A 15,201-nucleotide genomic window follows, 5' to 3' on the forward strand; every position below is an offset into this window, starting at 1 on the left:
TTTAATAACAGAAATATGAAAAAAAATAGCTATTTTTCAATATATAGAAAACAATTTGTTAAGTAATCTACAAGACTCTTTGGATCTAATTTTACATATAGACTATAATCATACAATATTTATTTACAATTTCACTTGTACAATAAAACTTACCACAATTACGAATTATTGTTACATTTTACAGAAGTTGTTTAAACTGAAATACTCTAACATTAGCATGACAAGCGCCACTGATTTAACAGAAAATTTTCAATTTACTTAGTAACTTCTTTTCTTCCTCTCTTAATCTGGTGAAGCATTTAGCGAAAATGCTTACAATGTATCGTTTTTGGTGTGCGGATTATTTTTTTGACTTTCTCTTAGTTCATGAATGAGCGATTACGGTTTAAAGGGGTGTTAGCAGTCAGGTTATTTGTCCCCGTCACAATACGCCAATAGATACCACATATTCTACATTAAAAAATCAAAATAACACTTTTTAAAGAAGTATAGCTGAAATAAAAGTACTACAAAATAAGACATTAAAACAGAAAAAGCTATAAAAGTTAAAAGAATGCACAGTGGTTCAGGACGAGCAAGAACCTGGCCAAAACCTATAATTTGTTATAACAATGTATTAAATGCTTCTGAAGTCCCAAGTATATCTATAGTACTAAGAATTAATGAATACGTTCATCGTCCGGTTACACTAGCCTTGTCTGCAGGAGAGCAGAAAATGCTTGTAAATACTGATAAAGTACTGTGCATTCGTATGCAATACGTCAGTACACATACGCATTCACATCTGCACTACTCACACATACAAGTCTTCATGACATTCAGACACACAAATGAAAAACGAGAATTGATTTTGTCAACCACATTTGCACGTCAATCATCACTGTCACTGTTAATACCTGAATGCAGATGGAATACCTTCATTATTTTGGCTGCTGGACGCCGCATTGGCTCCTTCCCCTCCATGTCTTCAACAGCAGTCATCCTTCGTATAACTAGCAACATATTTTCTTCCCGGTAGCCACGTGCCCAATACTCGAAACAAAGGGATCAGAAGCGTATGCAGCAGATCCCGATTCGTAATATTGCGAGACAACTTGCGCGAGTTATCCTGCCGAAATGTTCGTAAGTTTTTATTCCGTGCCTTCTGTGGCTCTCAAGAAAGCTGATAATGAAAAAATGACATTATAGCCAATCCATGAATAAGTATTTTATGGACACTAGCAGGCATATAGAACCAACTGTAAAGATGAGCAAAGAGTTTGGCTGTCTCCAGTTCATAATTGTCAAAAATCTTGGGATGAACATGAAGTCCAGAGGTGAGTACAGATAGTATCACCGAAAAATGTGTAGTTCATAAATCCCGGTTATTTGCGAAGATTGGTGTGGATCTGAAAGAAAAAAAAAAAAAAGAAAAAAAAAAGCAGTGTTCCCATCATTGCTTGTTCCACTACCTCCTGCTTTGGGTCTATCAACATTAAGGCCTACTTTTTCTCTAAATTGCTTCTGAACCTCATGTTTTCGTGATTTCAATAGTACCTTGTGTTTCTTTCGAACTTGAGATGTCTTGAAATCGAATCTGTATGCAATATGGAGGAGGCACTCAAAAATCGTATATACGCATGTAATTTTGACAATCCAAAGCGAAATGTGGATGCGTCTACGTCTTTCATAGAAACTTTCTTCAAATGTATCATTTCTTTGGGAGATGCTTTGCAAATATAACACACTTAGATTAGTTGTCCATGAGTACATTCCACACTTTTCCATTTACCATAGTCAGAATGAGCACGTGATGCACAGTAAGTTGGGTTCCATAGACGTTCACAGTTGATGAAGATTTTAAATCTGCTGATCGATGGACTGGACTGCATGTATTGTCATACCTTTTGTTTTCTTACAAAACCGAAACTTTATAGGGCAGCAGTACATTAACAACGTTCGAGGATTCTGCCACACTACAATTTCCTAAATGCAACTAGCCGAATTGGCACGAAAGACGTAAACAGCAGGTTTTCCACAAAACATAATGTCATATCCTGCTGAAATTTCTGCTTGTATACACTGTGACTTGTACTTCCATTACGACTCCATTTAGATATTAAGGTCAAGAAGTTAGCTTTCTCGTTAGGAACACAGCTGTCCTTGCAGTCGTTAGCCATCAGAAGACGTTCAACTTTTTTGTACAATAAAGCCTGCAATTTAATTTCTGCACTGACATCTGAAACAGTATACTCTCATGTGACGGGTAACAAATCTTTCTTAGCTTGAGTAATTGGTGATAACTTGGATAAATGTCTACTTTGCGTGTTTTGGCACCAAGACGTAGACAGTTGTATTGGTTTTTGGTTAACTTAGCATCGAGAACCAATGCAAGCGCCTCTTCTTTGATGTACGGTTTGGAGAAATTCTCTGGTCCTTTTCGCTCATAAATACTTGTCTCATCTTACGAGCTCTACTCGGAGTTGTTTCTGTCACCTCACGAAGCACTTTTGCTGCATCTTTTTGTCCTGATTCCCGAAGACTCATTTTGGCAGCAAAGGCCAGTTCCGATGAACTTGCAGATGTGAATACTTCTTCCGTTTTCCTCCGTTTGTTTCTGCCACTAGATTCTCTGAAATTCATCTATGGACGACCACCACGATTTGATCGACGTTCCATCTGTCTCTGGGCTTTAAAGGTCAGTTCTCCGTCAAGCCATTCTGTATGTGTCTTCAGAAAGATGTCATGATTTCTGCCACTCTTTTACAGTTTTTGGTGCACTTGGCTGCAAAAACTGAAACAGTTCGTCGAATGTCTTCGCTAACGTGGGTGGATGATCATCAAGGTCCAATTGCGTCAAAACCTAGGTCTGTACATGCCGTATTTCCTCTCTCTGACAAGGTCCTTTCATTTCTCCTATTTTCTCACAGAGCTGGATGCATCTCAGCTTCATGACGAACTATAGACGTCGTGCAAGTAAAAAGAATTATTAATTTCGGTGTTCAGACACCACACACAATCATAAAGAAACATGTATTTCACGAATTCGCACATATTCGCACCTAAACTTCCTGAAAAACAATTCATCATGGATTATTTTTTCAGTCCATTTCAACAACTCTGCTGGGGAACGCTGGGCACTACACTAAACCTCTGCAGGTTTGCGGACCTTCTGTTAAATAAATTAGGTTTTGTTACATTAATATATTTTGTTCGACGAAACGTATTTATGGAAGATACTGCAAAGCCACTTTGGACAGTTGCAGTGCTTGTGAGGTATGTTCCTGCCATATACAACGAATGTTTCTTGTAACCACATATTCTTAGGTACCAAGCCATGAACTTCAATGTCAAATACTCTATTTGGCAATTATTTTAAAGACATGTTCACAATGGTTAACTTCCACCCTTTCTAACTCACACATTACATGTTACTCGTGTTTATTGTTTGTATATAGTAAACTATGGATATTTTATAATCCGTACACTAAACCAGTGTCCTTCTAATGCAATTTTCAAAAAATGGGTTTTGGCCAGGTTTTTGCTCGTCCTGAACCACTGTGCAATGTCGTCAAAAGACTAAACGAACAAAATGCAATAGCCGCATTAATAACACAACAGGAAAAATCTAGTAAGAAAAACCTGAAAGTGAGTTAGCCATTTCAATTACAACGAATGGAAGTGAGAATGCAATCACCGAAGACCACAAAGACCACATTATCTTCCAAAACCTACAATTTTCAGGCAGGCTCTCTGAGGTCTGAGCATTCTGCTCATTTTACAAGAATGTGCCGAAAACTTAGTGGAACGGTAGAAGTTCACTCACAAAATAAGTTTTACTGAGTGAAGCTTATTTTCATTTGCCTGGTTCCAATCTGCTTGCCAGTAAGAGCGCATCCGCAGAAAGGAATGACTTATTGAGATCAGAGCACGAGAGAGAGTGATCCCAGTGAAACCGCTACCAATGAGGTGTTCTTGGCTGCTGTAACGGCACGCTCGTTTACCCGAATGAGATATGTCCCAGTATCACACAGATAACAACGACACAGCCCTGTTGCTGTAGCTGATGACATCTAACCAAAATGTCATGCAGAACGGTGTGTTTGTTAAAGACACGTTCTATAACTTCTAAGAATGCTTTCCCAGTCAGTGCTGATAAGCACACGACGTAGCGAAAGCTAAAGTGCATGGCCGTAGGTAAACCTAACAGCAGTTATCACATAATACGTATGTTAAAGTATTCATTTTATATGCAATCTACATAAACAAAAATGAAAGTGACTATGTTTATGACTTAATAACTCTTGAACCATTCGACCGATCTCAATCAAATTTTCAACATAGATGAAGTTCGGTCCTGGTTTTTATCATTTCACTTTGACGGTGCAACTTAGGGAAGGGGAGAGATATAAAAATGATCGAAAACGACCGATATTAGTGTCGAATCCATAGTTTTCGGGGTCGCTGAGATGAACAGTGACACTTCCGATGCCATTTAAGTCCAAATTCAGCTCACAATAGTAATAATTAATTTTTTTAAGACAAAAACATCGTCTATCAGAGAGCGCTTCAGTAACAGTAAAGGAACATATTACTAATTTTTCTCATTTTAACCCAGTGAAGCGACTAATTGACGCTAGTCATGTATAAATATAAGAATAAATAATTTCTACCTATCTTGCATATATTTCTTTTAATAAACCTTAATAATTCCGATACCTCTTTCAACATCACTCGTATCTTCTACGGAGGACGTAACGTTAGGGCGTTAAATCGAGTAGATATTCATATGGTGCTTTTTAGCATTGTTCGACGAACACAACTTCAAAATCACTGCAAAATTTCCTCGAATTCAAATTATCACATACAAAATACTCGTACACTCGAAAACTTTTAAGAATAATAAATGTATTTACAAAATCAACTCCTCATTGTAATTCAGAGTTATCAGTTACTATATTAGAATATTACTTATGAAGAATTCCTAAAAAGCGTTCTGGTATGAAAAATTGAAGAGTATTCTCGAAACCAATGCAGTTAGTTATTTTGTGGTGTTACATCGGTTAACGATTGCCAAATATACAAATGTCAATGTAACCTAACTTATATCAGAATGATAAAAATAAATCTATCAACGAGATTTAAAGAATGTGTGCGAGACTTCAAGGATGAAGATATTGCGGCATCACGAGTATCTCAACATTTGTCTTCAGTTAAGCACATTATTAACAAGGTTCAACTGCTCCATAGGAGTTCCTCATAAATCGAAAACGCCACCTATAAATCATGCTACACGTCTTGATATATTTTGGTACACAACGTACCTACATTTACTTCAGTAGAATGAAAGCAGGTTAACATTCAAAGTGCAGCTTCTTGTGTTGGGCTGTTTGCAGTCATCTTCCCAACAGTTCCTAGATTCCATGTTAATACCACGTCTGGTCCTCAAAGGCAAAGAAATCAGTCACTGCTGTTTCCACCCCTTGCTGATTGGTGAAGCATCGTGGTGCGTTATACTGCAAAGGTCTATTTGCACCCGTTAATGTCTAATATTCAGTAATAGTCTTGCCATGAAAAAAAATATAAGATAGAAATTATGCAAACACAGTGATACAAGTACTAGGGTAACATTAGTACTTGTGGTACTTAAATCTGTTGGCGGGGCTATGTGGCAAGCATAAAAGAACGTCCGAGTTAATATGAAAGAGAAAAGTTAAATACTAGTAGGGATTATCTATTGACCTAGAAAATACGTTGAGTAACGGAGCACGAACACATAGGAAGAACCAAGAAATTAATAAACACTAGGACACGGAAGTAACGAAGAAACATAAAAACTTCAGAGATCGTTCGGTAGTCATCTACAAGCAGTGTTGTTTGCTTCTTGGGCAAAGTCAGCTCGAAGCTGAGCATGATGAGGACAGTCCACAAGCAGATGTTGAATACTTTTTCTAGCTCCACAGGCCGCACACACTAGTGGGTCTTCACCACGAAGTAGACATCTATGTGTTAAGTATGAATGCCAAATGCGAAGTCGACTTAAAATTCGTTCCTCCTGTCGAGAACATCTTGAGCTGATGGTCCAGTCACCAAGAGCAGGTTTGAGTAATTTGTAATTTGTAATTTGCATGTAATTTGTTATTGGCAGCTTGTTCCCATTCGAGTTAACAGGAAGATTCAGATGTGAATGTGTACCTATGGTAGTGGTAAAATATGTTGGACTGCAATCGTTTAATAAAATAGGTTGTGAAGTGGCGAGAAAAGTTGCAACTTCTCGAGGCTCGGTACGAGGGGAACCCCACAGTTCATGATAAGAATTGAAGTTCCCCATCAGAATAACATTTGTTCCTTCTGCAGTCTTGTTGTTGTTGTACATTTGTTCGTTTCATTGTACAGACCCCATAATTTCTCAACTTTAGAGACTCATACTTCCCTTATTTGGCAACACTGATAACCCACCTTTTGTTTATTTTCTTTCACGTTTTATGCCATAGAATGGTACACATTCTATTTGAAAACAGGGTGGCCACTCATTTGGAATTTCAAAATTCCCTGACTTTTCCAGAAATTTTCCCGGTTTTCCAGAAAAATTTCTAGAGAGATCTAAAATTGGTATATATAGGAACCTTGGGCAACTCAGGGACACGAACCCCTAAATTCCAGTAAAAATATTGCTTTTAATTATTCTTTTGTGATTCCAGGCCCCCGGGCATTTGTCCCCTATTCCCCCTCTCCTGTCGCCGGCCCTGCAAACCCGTAAACCATTATACGGCAAAGAAGTCCATGTGTTAAGAAAAAGAATTACTCGAAAACATGGTATTTTGATCCAGGCCCATAGCTAGGAAATGGCCAATGGAGGTGGAGCCCGCACCCTGCGACAATCCTCAACTCCCTTGACTGAAATTTTGATTTCTTTTTTAAACAAACATATGTTTAAAAAATAAGTAGTCAATAATTCTTAAATTTATTTTCTTGGAAAAACACCATTACAGAATTTACATAAAATCGGTTTAAAATTGCAAAATTCAAATCAAGAAACTGTTCTACTCATTATCTACTTATTATTCGTTAATGTGCAATCAAATATTTCTCCGGATTTAACAACAAATATACAATACCTTCACCAGGTGTGCTTATTAGGGACTCTCGGGATAGCTTTTCTGCTCTCATTTTCCCAGGATACTTTGCGGTAGGTGACGTCACGTGGAGGTATCGCGGTATAAACAATAACACTACTGTTTCAAGATGGGGAAAAGCTATCTTACTTGTGCAGTAGCTCATTCTAATAACATAGGAAGCAATACAAATGAAATAAGTTCCATCGATTCCCTAAAAATAATGAACTTCGAAGAAGATTGATTTCCCGCTGTAAGCGAAAGAACACTTTTAATGTGGATAACGCATGAATATGTTGTTCTCACTTTTCACCAGAGGATTATCAAAGAGTTTGAAAAAACGAGCTTCTAAGTTTCCTGCAAAAGTAGTATTTAAGATCTGACGCTGTTCCTTCATTATTGATACCAAACTGGCATGAGTCAAGTTGAAAAACAGGTGTATAACAACAATAATTAATTTTACTTTTATGACATTTGTTTCTGAGGACCTGAAGCTTAAGGAGTTTATGTACGTAAAGTGAAGTGGAAGGGGGTACCAACGAGAATATAAATGTATTGTCTCATATATTCTTTAGTTTAAATGATATTCGTAAGTTTTGTTAAGTATCTGAAACATTATTCTAGCAAAGTGCTCAAAGTGCACTTTGAGCAGAACATTTGTAGGAACCTATTACGAACCGAACCTAACCTAACTTTACCTAATCTAATCTTGTTTAACCGAACCATACCTGTTACGTACAAATCACATTGATTTTATTTCTTCTCGAATACCAAATCGTGTGACAAAATCATTTGTTCTGATCAAAGTGCACCCTTACCATATTCTTCTAACTGAAGGGCTGGCCGAGAGAGGGGGCTAAGCCACAAAAACTAAATTCCGATAAATCAAAGGGCAAAGTGTAGGACAAATAACTGCAAATTTTCCCCTGTGAAGATGGTTCTTTTATGTATGTATACCACTCTATAGATATCTGTGCAACTTATAACCTGTAATACATAATGTAAAATGTGTTATATTGAGTAATAAACAAACATTAGTAATGTAAAGGAAATATTTTGCAGTCACGATTTCTGACAATTTGGTTAATAAACACTAAATACAATGGGTTAGGTTAGATTCGGTTATATTAGGTTAGGGTAGATTAGATTTCTAACATAACCTAACCTATCCTAATACAACCTAACCTAATTTGTTATTGCATACCCGGAATATCTGAAATTTTGAATAATGTTTGCTTTATGTATTTTACTACCTGAAATGTTCTTATTGAGGGGATTGGTTTATGGAAAGTATTTGAACTCCTTCCACCCTTAGAATTCACGTTTCAATGAAAGTGCAACGACAAAAATCCATAATGCCACCCCTTCCCCACGCCCAAAGTGGATGAATTTGGTTTTAAACGGTATCGGAATGATCAATATTCATCTCAGTGACCCTGAAAATTATGGACTGGACACCAATTTCGACTGCTTTTGATTATTTGTCACCTCCTTCCTATCTCCTCTCACCCCGAGCGAAAAAATGATAAGATCCTAAGTTAGGCCTGGCTGCATTAAAGTACCAAAAATCGTTAAAGTTGGTCGACGAGAAGTTAGCAATCAAACATTGTTACAATGAATAGAAAATGCCCCCTCTTTTCCTTAAAACGAAAATTTTCAAAAACAATGGAACATGTTTTTCTTTAATCTTAATGAGGAGTTTATATACCGAGTTTCATCTTTCTAACTTGATAGGTTCGTGAGATACTGTATTTTAGGTACAAATTTTGAACCCCTTCTACCCTTTAGGATTTGCCCTTTAATCAACGTAATAAGGGCCAGGTCAACTCATGTACGGTACTAAAAATTATAAAAATCTATCCAAAGCTGTGGAATGAATTAGCGAGTAAACATTATATTCATTTTTATTTGTATACATAATTAATCATTATTGACGGTATTTATATATTTATTACATTATATTGTCTCATCTGTGAGTAGAAATAACTCATTATTTGTATTTGGAAAGACAAGGAATATCATAATTGTTTTGAATCCAGTTTTACGAATAAAGCGCGAAGTGTAACAAGCAGGCAAGCGAAAAAATCTTCACCGATACCTCCACATGACGTCACCGACAGGGAGCCAATCAGAACGTTAATCGCGAACTGGGGCTACCTGTTATTTTATATACCTTGTTAGCAACCACTGTCATATTGCAGTACAAGGTTATGCTATCGTTCTTTGACGTCACAAATGAATGGAGAGGACAATTATGGAGCTGCCTGTATTAAGAAGTAGCGGACTTCGGTCTAGAAAGCCGGCATTAACAACTTTAGGTAGGCCCGGGTCCCAAAGGTTTTGTCGTGCCAGCAGTGGCGTGCGGTGGTTATGCAACCGGGGAACAGGTCGACATAGATGGGAAATATTGTGTAACAAAACAACGGAACTGAAGTAAATGTGCACTATTAAAATGTGCTTTTAAGAAATCAGAAAAATTTGTTTGAAGCTGATTTTTTTTTTTTTTTTAGAACAATAGTACATGCAGTAGCGGAATTGGGTGTAAAAACTAGGGGGAGGGGAATGCCATTACTTCAAATTGGTGGTCAAAAGTTCAAATATCTGTAAAAAAGCATGGCCAATTAATAGTGTGGCGCAAAAAGTACTGCCGCCACTGAGTACAAATGCATGTGGAATCCAAACAGTTTTTGATTCCACATAGAAATACACGCATTAACCAAAATTCCACACATTTTGTAGAATTCGACACACATTCGGAACTCTTCCGGCAGAAATACTCAACTATCGTTCAGCCTTTATATTAATCACGTGACCACCAAAACGGGATGCAGGGGCGCAGCCCCGAGCGAATTCTGGAAATCAAGCAGCCATCGAACTAAACAAGTGTGTTAATTACAAAATGGTCCCGATTTCGCTCCAGCTCAATTCATGGGCAGCACTAAATGACAAAAGAATATGAAGAAAGTATGCGCAGCCCAAACCAGCAGAGCTAGATAAACGAAACCTGGAAGGAAGGAGAAATCTGGGGGCGAAGCCCCCAGCGAATATAAATAAACCGGCTAAATGGCTAGGAATACAGCAGAACGTAAATTTTCTCCCGAGTAAAAATTCCATGTTTTTCATCAAAATTCCCTGACTTTTCCAGAATTAAAAAATTCCCTGACTTTTCCCGGTTTTCCAGGTTTTCCAGGTGAGTGGCCACCCTGGAAAAACTATAAGTTTGTGCTGGGATGGCAACATTGTGTGATACTACTGTCGAGTTCTTGGTCACGTAGGTATCAGGATACCTGTATAACGTTTTTCATTTTCTGCTTTTTTCCGGCGTTTTTGGGATATAACTCGGCACAGCCTCTCCCGGTCACTGCTAGGTATATGTATTATAGATAGCTGGTAAACAAGGTATTTCCGCACCGAGTGACTATCACCACGACTATAAGCGATCCACAATTAGTCAGAGTACCAATTTTTATATATATCTAGCTGTTACGGTTCGCATACATCCCTTGTAAGTTCGTGAATATGCCCCAGTGAAAAAATTCCAGTGGCAATATGCTTCAAATGTCTAAGCAGAATAAATGCTGAAAAGTTTATTCAAACTACCGGCAGTTTCTTGTTTTGCACCTTTAATAACCAAATATCAAGACACATGTTCCACGATCTTTTTCTCGTTCGCTTTCTCTAATTTATTATTTGTCTCTTTCTCTCTCTCTTAAGTGGGTTTGATGGCGTGCCATCTTGTGAAAATTACCCTAATTTCCACCACTTTCAAGTCACTGATCTGAGGACCAACGAGGTAGGTAGATGCTAGACTTACCACAACCCTTGTCAGGAAGCTAAGCAATGACTCCAGGCCCAATATACGAGGACCCAGCGCCACTTCTATCCTCGACTGATGGGTACTGTTAAGGAGACCACCATCCTACCGGCTCACGGTAGAGGCCAGGTTCTTTCGGAGGTCCAACATGCCGCATTCCTAGCTTTCCCTTTTAGGGCATCACTCCCTCTAGTACTGAAGGCGCTAACAAGCTTCACTTGATCGTCACAAAACTCCAGGAAAAGCGCAGGACAAACTCAGATTTAAGAGTTACTGCCAGCTCAAAATAATTAAAAAATGGAAATCCAGCTTAACTGGATCCCAATAATCTTTTCCAAGCCACAACAGATAATCAGATCAGCTTCATCCGAGGCATCATAATGTACAGTAACATCATTCCACAACAGCAATAAGTGATCTAGGTGGTCCCAACTTAGAGGAAAAGCGAGTATTGCAATTCTGAAGAACTTGGCATTAGGGACGCCGCATTCCCGACGCCGCTGAAGCATCCTGATTTCATCAACCGACCGAAACAAGTAGTAATCCGAAAGGGCAAGGTCAGGATTATATGTCGGGTAGTTCGACGCTATCAACTTCCTAAATATTTAGTTGTGTTTTTCGAATTGAGTATGGTTTTGTGTTATCCTACTGCAGTAGGGCGTGCTTTCGGTTCATCAATGCAGGATATTTTTGGCGTAGTGCAGAATATATCCGCTCCAAGTGTTCGGAATAAAAATCGGCATTGGCGGTACCATTGTTAGAAACGAACCTCGAAGTGAATTACCCTCTCGCGGTTCTACCACATTGAACATTACTTTATGTTCGAAACGGATCCTATGTAACGATCTGTTCTGGAAGTTGACCGTTATTCAACACACTTTTTGTCGCATGTGACAATCCGTCTCGGGGAACGCACATCACGTGGATTTTGCAACAGTTGTCGAGACACACCCTCTCTTCTAAGTTGACCTGAGGCAAACTCATGTGGCAAAATGCGGGAGCTGCTAATGATTTCGTGGAGTTTATGAAGGTGATGCACTGCAGTGGACAACATGGTGAGTTGGTTTGATAATCATCGTGTGCTGGTGGATGGAATTTTCTGAATAGTGTGTTGTATGGCCTCAGAAAACGTTACCTTGGGGTAACCGGATCTTGGGTGATATTCGACATTTTTACAGTCTGTATGAAATTGCTAGAACTAACGAGTTGCTCTGCTGTGATTCACTGCACCTTCCCATTTCTCATGATGAATGTTTTGAGTTGCTGTCGCAGTCTTATGCCCAAGTTCGAACTCATACAGCAACAGTTTATGTATCAGAGGTTGTTGGACACTCATAATTACTGCCACTAAAAACGGGATACTGACGGTGTGGTGGCCTTAGTGTTAAATAGTCCGCTTGCTACACTACTTCTTGGGCCAGATTAAAACCTTGTACTTACGGTCGATCATGGCATATCACTCTTTCGGTTGTGGAAGTTTTGAAAGACAGGATTCACCCTTGCACATTAGGAGTAGGGAGGTAGAACTAAATTTTGATTAAAGATCGCTTGATAAAAATTGGAATTATATCACTAAGGCATGTAACACCACAAAAAAATTAACTATATCGGTTTCGAGTGTACTTAAATTTTTCATATTTACCAGAAGTATTTTAGCAATTTTTCAAAAGTAATGTTCTAATATACTAACTATTTTGAATTACAATGATGAGTTGAGTCTGTAAATATATGTACAGGAAAACACTTTTATTATTATTGGTGCCTTCCATCTCAATTCAGGCAGAGCATGTACCATCACCATCTCAGATATTGTTGAAACTTTTTTTTTTTATAGCAACTAGACATGTTTTTAAGAGAACCATATTTTTTTTGTTTTATCGAAAAAAAATTTTCCCACCAAGTAATGGGCCATCAAAGACGGGGAGTACAATTTATGAATTGTAAAAGACATGGAAAATGGTCAACTTCGGAGCCCCACCATTCAGCTATGGAGACAGGTAGAGTTATAATTCTTGTTGTGGTATGTACATAGGGATTTAAATAAACTATATTTTATTGTAGTTCGGTTTGCGCATGCGTGTCTTTTTGTACATAAATTAACAAATGAACGTCAATTTATCTGGAAAGTCGAAGATTGCGAATTTTTTTCGAACACTTCCGGTTCGAATTTTAAAATTCTGTTTTCACGGTTGGTAAGACCTAGTAATCCGCTTTCCGAAAAAAAAAAAAATGTATCGCTTGTATGTGCAACCGTTTTGTCGTAAAAAATTCGAGAAATTGTAAAATTCTCAAAAATCGCCATTTTTGGGCGCCATTTCTCGAAAACACCATCTTTTAAAATTCTGAAATTTTGTCAGATGGCTTAACTTTACATGAATAATAAACACACCAAATACTATTCTCGACCAATGCTCCATGAATTAACTACAGCCTTTTGAAGTTAACGAAGTTTCGTTAACTTTGATATCACAGTTAGCAACACTGGGAACAATAAAAGTGCAATGATTTGATTATGTTTGTGGTTCACATTCATTAAATGAAGAATAAAAGGTTTTTCCTGACTGGTTTTTTTATTATTTTGATCAAAAAAGCTCTCTGGAATTGTAAATTAAGCCTCCCCCTTACTCGTCCGTTTTCTTAAACCGAAATAATCTGAAATGATATTACGATTACGAAACACACAAATTTTAAGTTTACTTAAAATGGCCATCCAATAAATTCTGATGGTCTATAAAAAGCCTGAACTATTACTTCAGTGATGACTTGCAATGATCCAGACAAAGTCTCAATTAAGTGCGATGTCATTACAGTGATGTGATTTAAAAAATTCTTACGCGTCCCACCAAAGAAATTTACGGACTTTCTTTTAAGCAGAACAATCTCAGCATAAGAATGGGTCACTCGGAATTTTATAGTATTCGACTAAAGTGGGTCAGTCCACAACCTGCGAGGGAAGTGTGTGTGTATTGTGCAAATTTTAAGTTATTTGCTACTGCGTTGCAACAAATCAAAGGTGCAACCTGTATTGAAGCTGTTATGAGTGACCTATTTCCTTTAGTAGTATGATCCGCTGAAAATGACAGCTGTCTTCTTCAAGAATGTGGTGAGTGTCCTGGAATGAAAGGAATAAGTGTGGAGTCTTTGATCCTGCTGAAAATGAAAGTGTTACGTACGCCATATGGGAAAACAATGATCTCGTTAAAAAAAAACTGTGCCACTTTCCGTTTTCGTATCGTACATTGCTGGTTTAACTGTAAGAATTGTAATTCATGACTACATCAAGAAAATCCAAAGAGAATTAATTGCTACCGAAAAGCATCGTATAAAATTTCAAGATACAAATTCTATTTTACTTCATGTGGACTTCGTTGAAAACTGGACTGTTATTCTGCAAAGTGAAGTTCAGAGTTATCACCAGAATATGGAACAACTGACAGTTTTGTTGTAATAAGCGACGACAAAACACACGATTCGGCTCATGTACTCATAGCCATAGACAAGATTCTAAAAATACTCGAAGAAAAGCGAAAATATATTTTGTAGAAAAAGGTTCGAATACGTGGAAATAAGTGTCTGCAGTGATTTATGATGGTGCTGCATCCCACTTTAAAAATCGCTTTCGATGTTCGAGATGCAGACAGGTCCGATAAAGCAGTGGTTTTGCAGTGAAACCGGCCAAGCTAGGGTCTCGACGACAGTATTGGGGGCGGGGGGGGGGGGGGGTTGTAAAGAATGTGGCAACGCGGCATAACCTTAGGCAAAAACAGATACACAGTATTAAAACCGCAGAAGAATTCGTGAGTATACTGCAAGTTGAGGAAGGTCATCCGCCCACGTACAGGAGTAGACAAGGGGGTGAATCAAACATAGACATAACACTAACAACAATGCAACTCAGCGACAGAATAACAAATTGGAGGGTACTAGACGCGGCTACCCTAAGTGATCATAACGCAATACTATTCGAGATAAGCAGCAAAACAAATTCTAACAATCTAAATGAAAACGATAAAACTGTAATATATAACACAAAACGAATAAATTGGACTAAATTTTGGGAGACAATTAAATTGCCACAAATTGAAGACGATAGCGATGTTTGATGAAATAGCTGAAACATTGGAAACTGAAATAATTAAAGCAATTAAAAGTTCAACTAAAATACGAACATTAAACGGAAAATCAAATAAAAACAACTCCTTTTGGAATAATGAACTAAAAGACTTAAAACTAAAAACGAGAAGAGCTAGGAAATTATACCAAGAGACGTGGGAAATAGAATTGAAACAAATA

At 37.8% G+C, this 15,201-nt stretch overlaps 1 protein-coding gene across 17 annotated transcripts in view; it reads right to left on the reverse strand.

Moving 5' to 3' along the window:
* chb (CLIP-associating protein) overlaps positions 1-15,201 on the reverse strand; it is a 595,254-nt gene that overhangs the window by 82,600 nt on the left and 497,453 nt on the right. The window lies entirely within an intron of this gene.

The sequence above is a fragment of the Thermobia domestica genome, chromosome 13, assembly GCF_964235325.1.
Source record: "Thermobia domestica chromosome 13, izTheDome1.hap1.1, whole genome shotgun sequence".
Taxonomy (NCBI): Eukaryota; Metazoa; Arthropoda; class Insecta; order Zygentoma; family Lepismatidae; genus Thermobia; species Thermobia domestica.